This window comes from Bolinopsis microptera, chromosome 7 (genome assembly GCF_026151205.1).
Source record: "Bolinopsis microptera isolate Bmic1 chromosome 7, MBARI_Bmic_1.0, whole genome shotgun sequence".
Taxonomy (NCBI): domain Eukaryota; kingdom Metazoa; phylum Ctenophora; class Tentaculata; order Lobata; family Bolinopsidae; genus Bolinopsis; species Bolinopsis microptera.
The window spans coordinates 9,612,634-9,628,174 of NC_087078.1; the positions used below are offsets into that span (position 1 = coordinate 9,612,634).

The 15,541-nt window shown below is 37.8% G+C and overlaps 1 protein-coding gene across 2 annotated transcripts in view; it reads left to right on the forward strand.

Annotated features, from left to right (window-relative positions):
* The first annotated feature begins 663 nt into the window (after positions 1-663).
* The window catches only part of LOC134818118 (septin-2B-like), a 35,450-nt gene continuing 20,572 nt past the window's right edge, over positions 664-15,541 (forward strand). For both annotated transcript variants that reach the window (XM_063827544.1, XM_063827545.1), the window contains exon 1: positions 664-674. The gene's annotated coding sequence lies outside the window, so the exon portion shown is untranslated. The remainder of the gene's footprint in view (positions 675-15,541) is intronic.

Consider the following 15,541-nt stretch of genomic DNA (forward strand, 5'->3'; position numbering starts at 1 on the left):
TTTTTGCAAGTAATTCGTTCTTTTTTTGGAAGGGTACACCTGTTTCCACAGAGATTTGTTTTTTATCTCGATTATTTTGTTGTATCTGATTAAATTACTTGGATTTACCTCTTGCAGAGTTACTCTTGTGATTCAATAACCGATATATGATTTGCTCACTTATTTCTATCGAAGAAAGTGGAAGCCAAAGTTCACTTTCTTAAAACAGCGAATTTTAATCATTCAGAATTAGAATGGTCCAGGTTATTCCTATTTTATCTGAAGTTAGTCTGAGTTCAAAATTTTTAAACATGAATGAGGAATTTCTGCCTAAACGATGTACATATAATGTACTTATTACTTTATTAGTGAATAACGTTATCTGTGACTCACCCAATTAAAATATACAAGATCTGACTGGAATATGATAAGACCACTACTTAAAACCAATTATTATATCAATAAAGTCCAGTTCCCCTCATTATAGCATTATCTGAACCCAGTTTCCTTATCTTGTTTTACAATTTACACCCCTCTAAACGCTAAATTGATAAACGGTCAACACGAGCTTCAATTTTGGACTCCGGCTCCTCAATCTCCTCATCTTCAAATTGCTGGACCGTAATTTTCTAATTAGATTTATTGCAGATGTCGGCCGGCTGACTTTATCCTCGTTCAAATTGCCAAATAATTTGCCACCAATCCCATCAGAAAAACTCAAATAGATCATAGAACCCCACTATCAGTCGTTGTTTACAGCTATTCGATTAATTGTGACGAAATTGTTTACGAAGAAGCTGACAAATGAGTTCCACCTGTTGAAATCCCGTTACGTCTGTGACGTTTAGTTAAGTGACATTTGTCTTGGAGCGTTACGTCAGCGCTCTTTTCAAAGTGGCCCCCACGGTCCCTTATTAAGTTAATCAAGTTATTCGTGTTAGTCCACCTTGATAAGAACTAATTTGCAGACCGACTTCAAACCTAATAACTTCATGTTTTGTTATTCCTGAATACCTGGTCATGTGAAAAGGATTAGAACCTTTTACAATGTTTTTATTCGGGTATTATTTCGTTTTAAATGTTTTCACTCTGGCTTCTGATGTGTGCTTAAAATTTGACAATAGATTGTCGGAGATCGGGTCCTGGCACCACATGTACCGCTCTTGAACGAAGTTGTTGGAAACGCATTAACAAAAGTGGTGTCCAAGCCCCTGTCGTTTTCCGATAATTCCCTGAATTGTAATTTGAACAAAGATATTTGCACTTCCCTAGCTGAAACAATGATTGAGAAATTACTCCAATTTTAGGTCATTATGGGTTCCTCATTTTGTGGATTAGCTGAGAAAGTCTGGCTTTTAGTCCCGGCGGAGCACCTCACCTTTGGTTTCCTGTGAATCATTATATTTGATGGTTTGAAGATTGTTGTAACTTTCGCCAACTTTTCCACTTGTTTGAAATATTATCTACTTTAATATTGTCCTTTATAATTAAACGACCCTTTGGTTTCCTGTGAACAATTTGTTGTTATTTTAAGGTTTGATTATTGAGCTGTAACTTTCTAGAATTTTCGAATTAGCCACTCGCTCACTCGCCGATCGTCAAAATTCATTCAGGCGATGCTTTTATCCAAAATGGAATTTTTAAAACTTTCAGGCCGTATCCATGACGTCGGGCGCTTGTTCTAGAATGCCAAATTTGGAACATGAGCTTGATAGAATCTTCAACATACTCGAGAGCGTGATCGTTACATTTGGAAGCATAATTTCCTTTGGTTTCCCGTAAATTATATTTTGTTATTTGAATTTGAACATTTGACGATTGTTAAAACTTCCTAGGATAACGAATTTCACATTGTGTGGTTGTGAGGATTCGAATCAGCTACTATAGCTGATTATAGTAAGTTATAGTAGCTGTAGTAGTTATAGCTGATTATAGTAAGTTTCCATTGCATTGTCATATGCGTCAAGCCGTCTGTGACACCTGGTGCTTAATCTAGGATGCCAAATCTCGATCTGCAACGTACTAGCTAAATCTTGAGTCTGCGGCATACTCTAGCGTGATCATTAATCGAGGAGCATGATCATGTCCGTATTGCACTCTCTTGGGACCAAATATTCAGGGATAAACATGACAAATGCTGTAGGAAGCCCCCATCCAATTAAGTGGTACTTGTCGCGGTTATAACTCTACTGTCTACAAGTTTTCATGAGTAATAGTATGATCATATAAAACGTGATGATCAGGATATGCAGCTAATTCCGGAGAAATCCCGCCGCTGGTAGTTTGTTTGAAGTCCCGACATCAACTATTTGACATTTCAGTGGCTTTACACTTCAGTGATTATCCATACTTCCCAACGTTCACGCTTCACTCCCAGTTTTGCCGCTTAGAATTTGTTTACTTGTTAAGGGTAACAACTTCGCAAGATCATGCATGAAGATTGCAGATTAGCATCTCTTTTCCATTTTCACCTATGACCTTAGCCTGTGAGTAGCAAAATGCAATTGGATGAAAGTCAAGAGCTGTATAATTTCCTGTTGATGTGAAAATTCATGTCAACTTGTGTGGAACGTTCTCAAGCAAGACTTGAGTGACATATTTTAATGACAGCACAAATGAGAGTTAAATAGCCAGGTTTAAATTGTTGTAATTACATAAGCTGTCAGCTTGTGAATTTTTAGTTTAATTTGCAAAATAGTTTGTTGCGCTGTGGGAATTTTAATTCATAATAATTTTAACTGCTACTTCATGTTGATGCCTTATTTTTTCACATTGCTTTGTTGGTAAAAACTCTGTTTATCATGAGACATCCAAGTTATCGCCAATGGTGCCATTTGATGTTATTAATCGATTAGCACAAACCGGTAGCAACGCTATCAATATCATCAAAATACCTTGAAAGCGGATGCAGCGTCAATGGATCCACTGAACCATCAGATTCATTGCCAACAAGCTTTGTTGGCACCATTCTCTGGTATTATAAATGAATTCACTTAAAATCAGTGGTGCCAAATGGGTTATTCAAATGAATATGATGGATTCACTAGTACAAATCAGATCACATTATGTGCGCTATCCAGGAATCCAGGAATCCAGGATATAATTGCTACTACGTATCACATTCAAATGTTTGATGGGTCTATAAAATGACTTTAAAATGATTTTCAATCGGCATCAATGGATATTGCCGATAAACATTTCAATATTTCTCTGGAAGCGCAGACTTATCTGGAAACTTCTGACGTTTAAAATTTTCCTTCACTTTTTGATTGTGTCAAAGTCTGACAAGTGTCTCCTATAACATGTGTCGTGTAGTTATACATTCTAACCCATGCTCTTGTTAATACCTCTTTCTCATTGGACGGCTCGTCTATCCGCGGTCTTCCATTGGTCAAAAACCTGTCATTTTTAAAAGGTTACAACAGTTTATCCAATGTACATATATTCAATCTGGTGATGTATAAATAGAAGCTCTGGTTGTGATACCGTACTTAAGAATCACTCCAACCGTACCTTATAACTAGTACACCCGTATACGCTCACACCACTCTACTTCCCCGCCCTTACAACTAGTAAACTATATGTCAAGATCTCTCTTCAGTTTACATTTTCCTTACTCAGATGCCTTTTATTTGGGAGGATCACACTGCTCCTACGTAATATCAGTTGTTGTAAGAAAATAACGCGTGTTATGCAAGTGTAAGGTGCGCGGCATTCCCGTTTACCTTACAACACCACAACAGTATCCCCGCCCTGCCAATCTTTACATTCTCCTTCCCCTCATATCAGAGACCGTGAGTTAATGTCAGGTGCTCCGCAACCTCCCTCTCTGTCAGCTGGTCTGTCTACTGACGTGAGCTTTCATGACTTGAATATTTTCTAATTTTACCTTTTTCGTGTCGTGATTGTTCGGAGTTTTACCAGGCATTTCATTAAAAGAGGATGTTATCTAATAGTGATTTTATTCCTGACTCCAGTTTTTCTAGGTTTTTCCTGAGCTTGGTTGTGAATTTTTAGAGCTTCATTTTTAACCGTATATATAATATAAATAAGTAAGTAAGTAAGCTAAATAATTCAACTCGTTGACCATGGGATATGGTGTTGACTGATAATGATATTAGTTCTGTGACATGTGTGCCAAAATTTTTGTGCCTATTTCCGCATTTCACGCTTTACTCTTGACTGGCCAAGAATTTAACAGCTTGAATATATCGACACTTATAATATTTTTTAGTTCACCATTGGGCCTCAGCTGTTGAAGCAGCACGCTAATATTTCAAAAATTTCGTAAATCTGTCAAATATTTGGTAAATATCGTCGAGCTAGAATGGCTTTTGTCAAAACAAGAGGCTGTGAAGCACGATCAGCCAAAAATCAGACAGCAAATAATTTTTGAGATTCCATCGTCCGGGCTGTAATGTGTCATGGTACGTGGGCCACGGGGGATTCTTCCGAGCCGTAAATCTAGCCGGGAGTGGGTTCAAGAATTTGGCATATACCAGGCTTTATAAGATAATAGTCGGCAAATATTAACTAACTCTCCTGTAAGTATGATGCCGTCGTGTAGAGATGACTTATTAAAATAAGTCTGTAAGTAGCATTAAATGTTCCCTTCGAAAAGTATCTATCTAGAATTTTATGTGTCCCCCTCGAGATCTTTGTTTGACGTTAGTGAAGTAGTTTGCTATCTATACTGTGACATGGTCTAGTTTCTTGGTCTATCTTAACGTGTTATCTCGTGATAATTTTATAATTTCAGTATATAGTCGTTATCATCGTTTCTTCGCTTTCTGCTAAGTTGTTAATCGCTCCGTATGCCGTGAGGTGAGAAGAAGGATCTCAATATTCAGGAACAAGTTTACGTTGATTCAGGGTGTTGACAATCGAGAAGTTTGCACTGCACGTAACTTAATAACGTCCGTTTCATTACCACTTTTCCTGTTGCCCTTATCTGACGATAAATTAGAAAAAGGGTTAGATGTTTTCATGATTTTGATGAGAAACCAACTTCTGTAATTTTCCAATTTCTGTAATCTTCGACAGTTTTAAAGTATGGCAGCTCAGGAGGTTCGGGAATTTCCAGAATGAACTTTTCAAAATTTGTATTTGCTGTTATATAAAAGACAAGGTAAGATTTGATAAGACCAGAACTTTAGCAGCTTAATTTGTCTTCGTGTATAAATTGGATTGCTCCCCATTTCCGGAAAGTCCCATCGTGTTTCTATGAACCATTGTGACAAAGACTCTCCCTTCTAAAATATCTGATTGTTTACTTTTTCTTACTTATCCGATTAACCCTGTAGGTCCATATTTCCTATTCAAAATACAGAATGTTTCATTTGTCCCGTTTGTATTGTGTCAGTACCGCTTTGGTTTGTTATGTGTAGAAGCCTTGCTTTGTTTCAAACATATTACTATATTTTTAACACTTTAACACAAGTAGCATCCCAAAGAATTGTTGCACTGGAACGTCATTTTATTTATAGATGATAACCTTGTTTTAGCAATATTTTGTATGTCTCCGGATTTAATGAATAACTTTTGTTTCTCTGTTATGTTTCCAAGCCTCAAAATGCCAAAATGGTCACGTGGAATATTTTAAAAGCTTATCGGAGCAATTCAAATTTCGAAATTATCTCAGGGTTTATTGTTAAAAACGGATTCCAAAAGCGATTCTTGGTTTTAAAATTATACTCGATTTATCGACCGCACAACTTCCTTTATTTCGATTGTCCTGACATCATACTCATAAAATCAATATATTCCCGCGAATTATTTATGTAAAATTTAGAGTTATCAGCCAATTCCGCTTAGGTCATTTAGGCGATAATTAGCAATGTAAAGGGTCCTTTTAAAATCTCATTTGAAAATGAAATGGCTGTGCCCTAATTTGTAGAATTATCGGAAATTGATAACGCTCATTCTCTCATCTTCTTATTGAACTGTCCGTCAAAATTTGAGATCTCACTGGAAATTGATGTTGCTTCGATGAAAATGTAGATTAAAATGGTGATGGCATTGTTTTGCAAAGTTGCAGATAAAATGGTTTAGCGGATGCAGATACTGGCTAACGACATGATAACTGTCACATGATCTCACCCAATCACCCATGACACCCAACAAGTAGGCTTATCTGACGATATTGTCACCAGTTTAACTTCGTTGAAAACAAATTTGTAGGGCATCCCAACATTCTATTTGCGGGCCAAATCTAGGTCATAGCGACAGATCATGCTCTGAAACAGCAACTTAATAATCAAGTAAATTCCTGCTGAGGTCCGGGTCTGTTAGTCCTAGCTACCTGGGACCGTCCGGGACCTGTCAAACTTAGGTATTATTCAGTTATTTATTGCTATTTCCAGATATTTAGGTCTTATTCTGTTAATTTCATACCATACCTCCAGGCTCTCAAAGGAATTTTCGAAGGCTCTGGATGGAATTTAGCTGCTCAGCAATGAAGAACTGAAAATATGTTTTGACAGTTTTCCATTACATTAATGAAACCCCTTAAAACCCTGTGAATATTTGAATATTTCTAAAGCGTCACGTGATTGCTGAGTTTAGTGCAGAACAAATATGGAAATATAGTCACGCGAAATCTAGACACGTCAAGAATTTTGCATCCCCATCTCAACGACATTCACATCAAACTTAAAAGAGTTCCTGCTTTTTCTCAGCCTCTTCCTCTCCTCCCTCTCTAACCCGAGCAGACTCTTACAGATTTAGAATTAGAGGTACGAGCCGACGCCTGGATCCACTAGAGTGTATTTCCAGGGCGACTATATCCATGGCAACTGTGACGCAGCGTCTCAGCCTGTCAGGTGTGCTCTGCATCTAAGGAATGCCAGGCATGTAACAGCTGCCAAAGACCCGGTTTACTCCCTCCGTACTATTCGGAGAGAGAGAGAGCTTTTAACAGTTGACGAACCTCCCATCCTGACTGCTGGTATTGTCACAGCTGTGGTATTTCTGTAGGTTTTATAACTTCATTTTGCTTGTGTTATATTCCGGGTTGCTGTAACAGAAACATAATGCGGGTTGTGGATTCTTCGTAATAAGGCCGTAATTTGTAATTTGTTTGTTGTAATTTGAGGTGGGAACATGACGGGAATCTTCCCACGAGGTTCCCGGAGAGTCGGGTAAATGTCGTTCAATTTGTCGCAAACTAACTTGTGTTGACACATTCTTCTTTAGCGTTGACCCTAAGAAAATCCAGCATATTTACTGCTTTATACGGCTCTGGTATTTCCCTCATGCTCTTCTTAGTGCAGCTTCGTGAGTACGTAGTACGTAATTTATTCATTTCTCTGTGATTGTCTCTTTTCAATCTTTTGAAGACACTAGAACCATCCATTCCTCAACAGTGCACCTCTGGTTAAATTTGTAAGGCTGTTTATATATCTCCTATCTGGAGCTGCTACGTAGAGAAGTGTGTTTGCCGCTAACGTTGAGTGTGAAGGGATCCTCCCTACTGTAAATTCTTTGATCGCAGTATGAATGTATGATGTCAAAGGTAGCTCTGTGCATTTATCCCACGTTGTAATCGACGAAGGATTTGAAAATTTTGCCGTTTTCTTTGCCGTGTGATGGAGTTCCTCCCAGTAGTTCTCCTAGTAGCTGACAAGTTGTATCTCACAGATATAGATACCCAGATATCTTATAAATATTTATATCCTGATATTTTTGTCCCGAGTTCGTCCAGTCCACGAACTTGTTTCGTTAATTGCGGTTCTTCTAACGGTTTGCTTAGTAGCTGACAGCACACATGTATCTCACAGCTGTATCTTGTGGCTTGTCCTGGATTCGTTAGGCTGTCTGGTTCCTGAATTTGGTTCCTGAATGTGGTTAATCCTGAGTACGCATACTCAGGATATTTTACCACAATTATCAAAAATCTACAAGGCACCACAATCGTGAGAACGTGGTAACCATAGTAACCACAGTAACGTGGCGCCCGACTTTCCGATTTTTCACAAGCTGCCATGATCGTACTTTTATCAGAGTTTAACGTACTGTGCTTATATGTTCATTGATTTCTTTCAGTCTTTTGAACTTCACTGCAACAGTTCAATTTTGAGGTTTATGTTTTAATTTTGTCTTAAGTTGATCCTCCGAATTTGTTCAGGTTGATTTGCTATTCAGTTATACTGCCCCAGTGTCTTTTCGGCTGCTGTTGCTGTCTTGATCTCCAGATATGGGGAGATATAGCTTCAATTCAGATTCATAAAGGATGTTAATTAGACATCGACTAAGGTTTAGTAGGTTTATATCCATAATTCTATAAACAGAAACTCAATGCCGAAAATAAACCACAGATGCACGACAGATGTTGATCTTTTTTTAAACCACAGTTCATTATCCGCCCATCCGATTTTATGAACTGTAAGTTCCAGGATTATTAGATCATAGATCAGCCCCAGATCAACTGTTTCCTAGTGTTGAAGCTACGTCTGTACTAATTAAACCTCATCCTTTGTTTAGTCCAGCAATTATGCTCATAATTAAGAGTTTAGTCGGTATAAACGTCCGAATTCAAATCTTGGCAAAATTTAAGCCTGCATTCCTTCCTGTAGTAGCGCTACCTGGGTTGTCTGTTTAACCTCCCTTTTCAAGAACACATATGGTTTTCACCATAATATACTTAGTTCCGACATACTATGTCGGAACTAAGTCCGATCTGCGACAGATAACCCCCTCCATATCTTATATCCCTGTCCCGCATCAGGGTTCGCATTTCCTCTTTAGAATTTTTCCCAACTTCCTTCAGTAACATGGACAAGTAGCTTTGTCTTGGTCGTCCTTGCTGTGCTCTACCATGCATATCATATTAAGACGCAATGAAACTACCGGACTGCGATGTATGGGGACTTGCCACCCCATGGCAACATTAAAATATATCGACTCTGTTACATCGTTTCCTCAAATTATTTGTTATATAGTAGTGTTGAAACTTGAAAGTATTAATGGTATATATGGTTTTCTTTATTGTACGTAGAGATGTAATTACAGTTGTAGAGTTTTGCTTTAGAGTTCCGACCCAGAATGAAAATATCCAAGGGGACACTGCATATACAAATATTTTTGCAGAAAGGCCCCTCTCTGATCACAGGTATGTTGATAAATGATAATATGATCATGATATGATCATAATTCAGACTTTATTGATCATGCATAGAATATTCAAGTCTGGTTTCAATTGAGTGTAGTTACCATGACAACTACACTAGTTTCAGTGTGCCATGGAGATTTATCCAGTTAGTACGTGTGATTCTTTGATTCTTTCTAGATGTTTCAAAAATTACAATGAAATCGAGGAAGTTGTAGAATGAAACTGAAAGAGTTTGAAAAAGTCTGAAAGTTTCATTTTTGTTTTTTTCCGTTCTTTTATTCTACTGTTCAGTTTTTTTCGATATTATTTTTCAGTTTAATGAATACCATTTTCCCTGATTACTTAGTTTATCAAAGCCTAACGTTCTAGTTGAACTACCAATGGCTCACAATTCAGACGTTTTAAAAATTAAGAATTTCCGCGACGATTCCGTCGAAACTTGAACACACCCTCACTCACCGTTAGGTGTTAAATATTCAGGAGGCACAATACATCCGCTAAGGCTTTAGAATTCTTTGCCTTTCACACCATGCTAAAAGCATTGTTCACATTTCTGCCAACACGGCAATTTCATTTTTATTTCCGCTCATTCTTATCTAACTTTGATTTAAACTGTTCTATCAAGTTTCTAAAAAGATATCCAAACGTATTAGTCTTTGTTGCATAAATGATGTTCAATCTCATCTCATTTCGCATCTGCTCCTTTTTCCTATAGTTCATATACTTTCCGCTAAGGCTTTAGAATTCTTTGCCGTTGACACCATGCTAAAGGTTCCTGGCAGCACGGCAATTTTATTTTTATTTCCACTTTACCTTTATAATTCTTTAGCCGACTTTGCACATATGGCCTTCATTTCCCTAACTGTTATATCTGTTATACCTCACAACTGTTTATTCTCTAGCTTAAACAAGTTACTTGATCTAAGCACTTTAGTCGATGCAAAAGATTATCAATCTCACATTTGTCTGTTTTTTATTTACAATCGTTGTCCTTTCCCGCTAAATTTAAAAACAGAAAAACTAGAAATACCTACCTGCCTAACATTTCCGATCCCAAGCCTATAAACCAACTTCAGCTATATTATATATATTGTTATATCTAACAAATTCCAGATGCCTTGTCTCCCAAAATATCTCTGACAACGCACTAAATTAACCTCCTCGGCTAATGCAGCGTGCAATTCTCATAGCATTACATTTCCACTTCATTTCGACCCTATTATATTCTGATTACAGCGCATTACCGCGGTAGTACCTACTAGTTAGTACCTATACAGCTACCTACCTACATTCTGGTGAGCCGCTAATTCGCTCCCCAACTCACGGGAGGTTGAATCCAATTTCCTGGTTGTCCGGTGGAAGTTGTTAACACATCATCTCTTTTAAGACCGCGTATTTTCTAGATCAGTGCTATTTTATATTGAAGGTCTCGTCTGCAGGTGACTAATTGTGCGGAATATAGAAAAGTATGAATAAACCCGGCCCCGATCTGGTTACAATATCTCTGTGTGATTAGTATTACTATGTCATTTGTTTCTTTTGAATTTTCTGCGATCCTTCACCATTCTCTGCCCCGGATTTACCTCCTCTAAGTAGGCTATTGTAACGGTATAATTACACAGAACTTGAACTAATGGCCTATTGTTTGATTTCCTACTCTCGCTGAGCATGTGTCTGCACTGACTCTGATCAGATCCACACCACGCTCTGATCAGCGGGTGTTCTTGTCTTATACTTGTCTTGTACTTCCTGCTGTTGTTGACCAGTTGTTTACAAATCTTCTCCGTATGCTGGTTTACAGTTTACATTTGTAACATTGTACCTGTGTGCTGAGTAGTGCTTTACTGACTGTAAAACATTGTGATCAGTTTAGACTGTTTCATATTTTATACATTGTGTGCATATATTTATATTTGGTTGTAATTAAAGATTTTAAGGCGTTAGTGCCGAGTAATGCCTCTGGGTAGTGCTCCTCAATCAATCGACTTGTTTACTCCACGAATATTGAATAATCCTGTCGAGTTTCAAACCCTCCCTAGTGCTGTATGCGAGGATATTTTCCGGTTCTCTGTCAATTCTTGACTAGTTCCTTACCAGTTTTATAGTCTTGTATGTGAACAGCAAACATACTCTTGACCAGCTGTTTGTATGAATATAAGAGTACACCAAGTACAAGTAGATCAACACTTTAAACAAGGTTTAGTATAGGGGATGAAACGTCCTAGGAGACGAAATGTCGGCGAATTAAGTGTCGGTCAATCGTATCTTTATAGGCATAAGGCATCACGTTGGGATATCATCCTTATACGGAGGTAAACCTGCAAGTGTTTACCTTTGACCCACTGTCAATGCCTGGTTTTAACAGCTAGGTTTTTTCTTTTGAGTTTGTAGTCTAGAGAAGGTTTAGCAGTTGCACACTAATCCTGCTAATTTGCAGTCATCTTCACCCTTTGGTGCCCTCTTAGTATCTTATACTGTTGAACGGTTCCGGGTTAGACTGTTAAAGTTGTGAACGGTTAAAGTTATAACTTTGTTAAATATTGATCGATATAACGCGCTGTATTTGCTACCTCTAACCTTTATATCTGTCTGTTCAATTGTTAAAGTTGAGTTTTTAAAGTCCTGTTTGTTGGGTTATAATAGTGAGGATGCATATGATAAGGCTGCTCTTTAGTAGAATTATTTTCCCTTCCTGTCTGCATTAGTCTGGTAACTGACTAACTCACTTTTCCTTTTCGTTTGAGCAAAGTCGTATCATTGTCATCAGTCGTATTCTTTTTCTTCTAGTTAGTTGGTTGCCGGTTCCTGGCTTGAATTGAGCTAAGGAACTTGAACTACCCGTCAACTGACTTTAAACTTCAGCCAGTCTGACAATCAAAATAGGAATACATAGCAATATCATGGTTTACTACAAATTGCGCAATACATATTTATATCTAAGATTATAAAGACTCAAAGAAGAACATATTATACTTTAATTTACTTTACTAACAGATAACATGCGTTATTAACATCACTGACGCTTCTTGCCGGATCCACAAGTAGAAACTTCTGCTAGCTCCATTGTTATTAGCATCTTCAGTCTTCACAGCTGTCCATCATTTTAATCGGATCTCTGGATTGTAGGTCAAAAGCCAACCTCCATTCTTGAGATTGTCAAGAACTGGTCCAGAACTAATCTAATGCCGGCTTAGAGTTGTTTACGGACAGTTAAGGACCGGTTAATAACCGCTCAAGTACCGCGTTACACCGCTTGGTAAAGTTCCCCGGTATCTTAAGGACAGTGCTTAGAAAAGTTATCGATTGCAATTAAGGTACATAACGTAGCATTTATTTTTTTCAGCTCGATTGTAAATTCGTTACTTTGCAGGCATAATTCGTCTGCAAGCTGCTAACTTTAATTGGTAAACTTACAGTAGTTAAACTAAGTAGTATATGTAAGTTAAGATAAGTATAACATATTATAAGTTAAACTAACTAATATATAAGAAATTTTACCGTGTACATTATAATCCTGCCCGCCACTGTCAATGTACTCGTAAATACACACCAAATATAATAATGTCAGGTAATCTTGCCGGGTATATATACGTGTGAGTAAACAGTGTGTGATGTAGGTACATGGTCACGTGATTATTCCTAATATGGTCACGTGATAATTCCTAATATGGTCACGTGATTATTCCTTATATGGGCATGTGGTCACGTGATGAGACTACAGGTGTAAGAGTGTGAGCTGTTGATTTGTTGAACACTTGAACAGTTCTATCTAGAGCTCTATGGTTCTGTGTCTTTCCGATTATATATTTTATATGTTATTTATATGTTATTTGTTCGTCAAGTCCTGATTCTTTTCCTATTTTTCCTCCTACGATCGCTATACGTAAACAATAAATGCACTGCCCATAGACTACACGTCACTGATAGAACTGTTGATATTAGGAAGCTGTTCACCCTTTGTGTTGATGTTTTTGCCGGAAACATTGGAGTCGCATGACGGTCGTCGCTCTCACCCTGCCTCAATGCCTGTAACCTAGGTAACCAATGCCTGTTACACTAGGTAGCCTGTCCTAAATGCACGTGTATGTTGTATTTATAGCCATTAAGTCGTCACTGAAGGATGCAGATTGTCCAGCTACAACTTTAAAGTTCAGTTGTTTCCGCTATCTTACATTAAGATAGACTTTAGAAATTTGAAGGTTGTCCATTAGTCTATTTTTCCGTCTGTCAGTTTGTTGGTTTTGACCGTGTAGTGGTGTGAAATGCTTCTAACCCACCCAATATTTTATGCCTATCAAACAGTTTCCCCACGACCGTTTAGAACAATCAATTGGCTCACGACTTCGTCTTCTTTATTTGGTCTGAGTCTGAGTAGTTAAAGTAGTTATACCGAGTTGGCTGCAATGTTGCTCAATTTCTTTGTATCCTCGTGATCAATTGATGTGTGAGTACTTTGTGTCTTTGTTCGAATATTGGTTTCTCCACGATACTTTCAGAAGTTTTATTGATTGTTTAGCGCCACTTAGGTCTGTTTACTATCAATTCTTTGTTTCCATTTTCCATTTGTGCATTTGTGAAGTCATGTCTTTGTGTTGTTGAACAACAAAATTGCCAATAGTACTTTGAAAATAGGAAAATACCAACCAGAAATTGATTTATAATGTCTGTCGAGGTTGAGAAGTTTCAGGTCTATTCTTATCGTCAAAGAAGCTTGCATTCTTGCCTATTTGTTCATGAGTAATATGACTGTATTAAGTCATCATTTGTCAGAAAGAGACCAATAAAGTATAATATTCGGCAACTAACATCCTCAGAAATAAGTATATTTGACGGTTACAAATTGGTAGAGACAATAGTACATTGTCTGACTCGCCCACTCACAGATGCTGCTCACAGATGCTGTTTATTTTGTGGGTTTTGTTGGGCTGGTCCGGCGTTATACTGCTGTCTGCAATGCAGACACGCTGCAGTATTTGCACCGTCATTAGTGCGTTAGTGAGGAGTTGCACCGTTTGCAATCTTGCAATGCAGTCCCTGCAATTTTTACTGATATGTGGCGCCTGGATTGACAAAATCACTGGATTGGCAGTCTCATTATTACATTTCCCTACTATAAGAGACAGTAACCACTGGTTACAGTATCAATGCACAATGACACCACTGGTTTATAACTTTCTAAACCACTGGTTTTGAAACCATCTTCACAAAAAATGCCGACAAAATTGTTTTGTTCAAAAAAGAAAACATGAAAATTAGTCCCTTCTCCAACCATTACATGTTAGCAGACATTACATAAGCAAGGTAATCTCTCACATGTGGATTATTAAAGATATGTATCTTAACAGATCATCGAAAGGGCAATAGATTGGGTCCTTTAACCGCTCTCAGTAGTTGAGGTCCTTGCAACCTAGTTAAGTATTCAGTTGATGTCTGTACTGTTATATTTAACACAATGAGCTGACCTGTCTGCACGCTCCACCTTCCTATAAAGGCCTCCTTTATAATATCTTCTACTCCATTTTCTACTATCTTCTTCTCAGATGAGCTGACCTGTCTGCTCCTTTATAATATCTTCTACTCCATTTTCTACTATCTTCTTCTCAGATGAGCTGACCTGTCTGCTCCTTTATAATATCTTCTACTCCATTTTCTACTATCTTCTTCTCAGATGAGCTGACCTGTCTGCTCCTTTATAATATCTTCTACTCCATTTTCTACTATCTTCTCAGATGTTCCACTTTTTTCTCCGCTCTCAGCTTATAACTTAATAAGGATCCTAGAATAATATGCTGTCTGTATTACTTTACCGTCTAGCTACTTTACCGAAGAGGTGCCCCGTCTAGCTCACTCTAGCTGCATGGTCAAAATAATGTCTACATGCTCCATCTTATCCACCTGTACTAATATTTTGCAGACTGTCTTAATTTCTGTCTCGCTTGTAATCGTTTTGATCGATCTCCTACCGGCCAGCAACTAAATCAAGATTACTACACTGTTATCTCAAGCTAGGGAGCAGTGGGTAACATTACTGTTGGAACAGTACATGTAAAACCCAAGATTCCACCAATTTGTCAATTCTATTTAAAAGTACTGACCTCCACAGTATCTAGTCTACTTACTTATTTAAACACGCATATATGATATGATATAAGTGGAGGTTTCTGGAGGAGAAGTTTATAATTATATAGTCTCAGACGGGTGGGTGCTAGCCTTTACTCCTTTACAAATTACTTTCTGTCTGCTCCATACTTATGAAAATTCCAAAATGCGTAATTTGTCCATTTTCTATTCAAACGAGCTTCCCGGTATTGATTATAAAAACACACAGATACGCACTGACCCTTATTAGTACAGTATCCCTGGTTTTCAGTCTCAGTCTGGTATGTGAGCCTTCCAGAAATGAGCTGCTGTCTGCACCGTACTTAATAACATGACGGGAGCTGCCACGTCTCT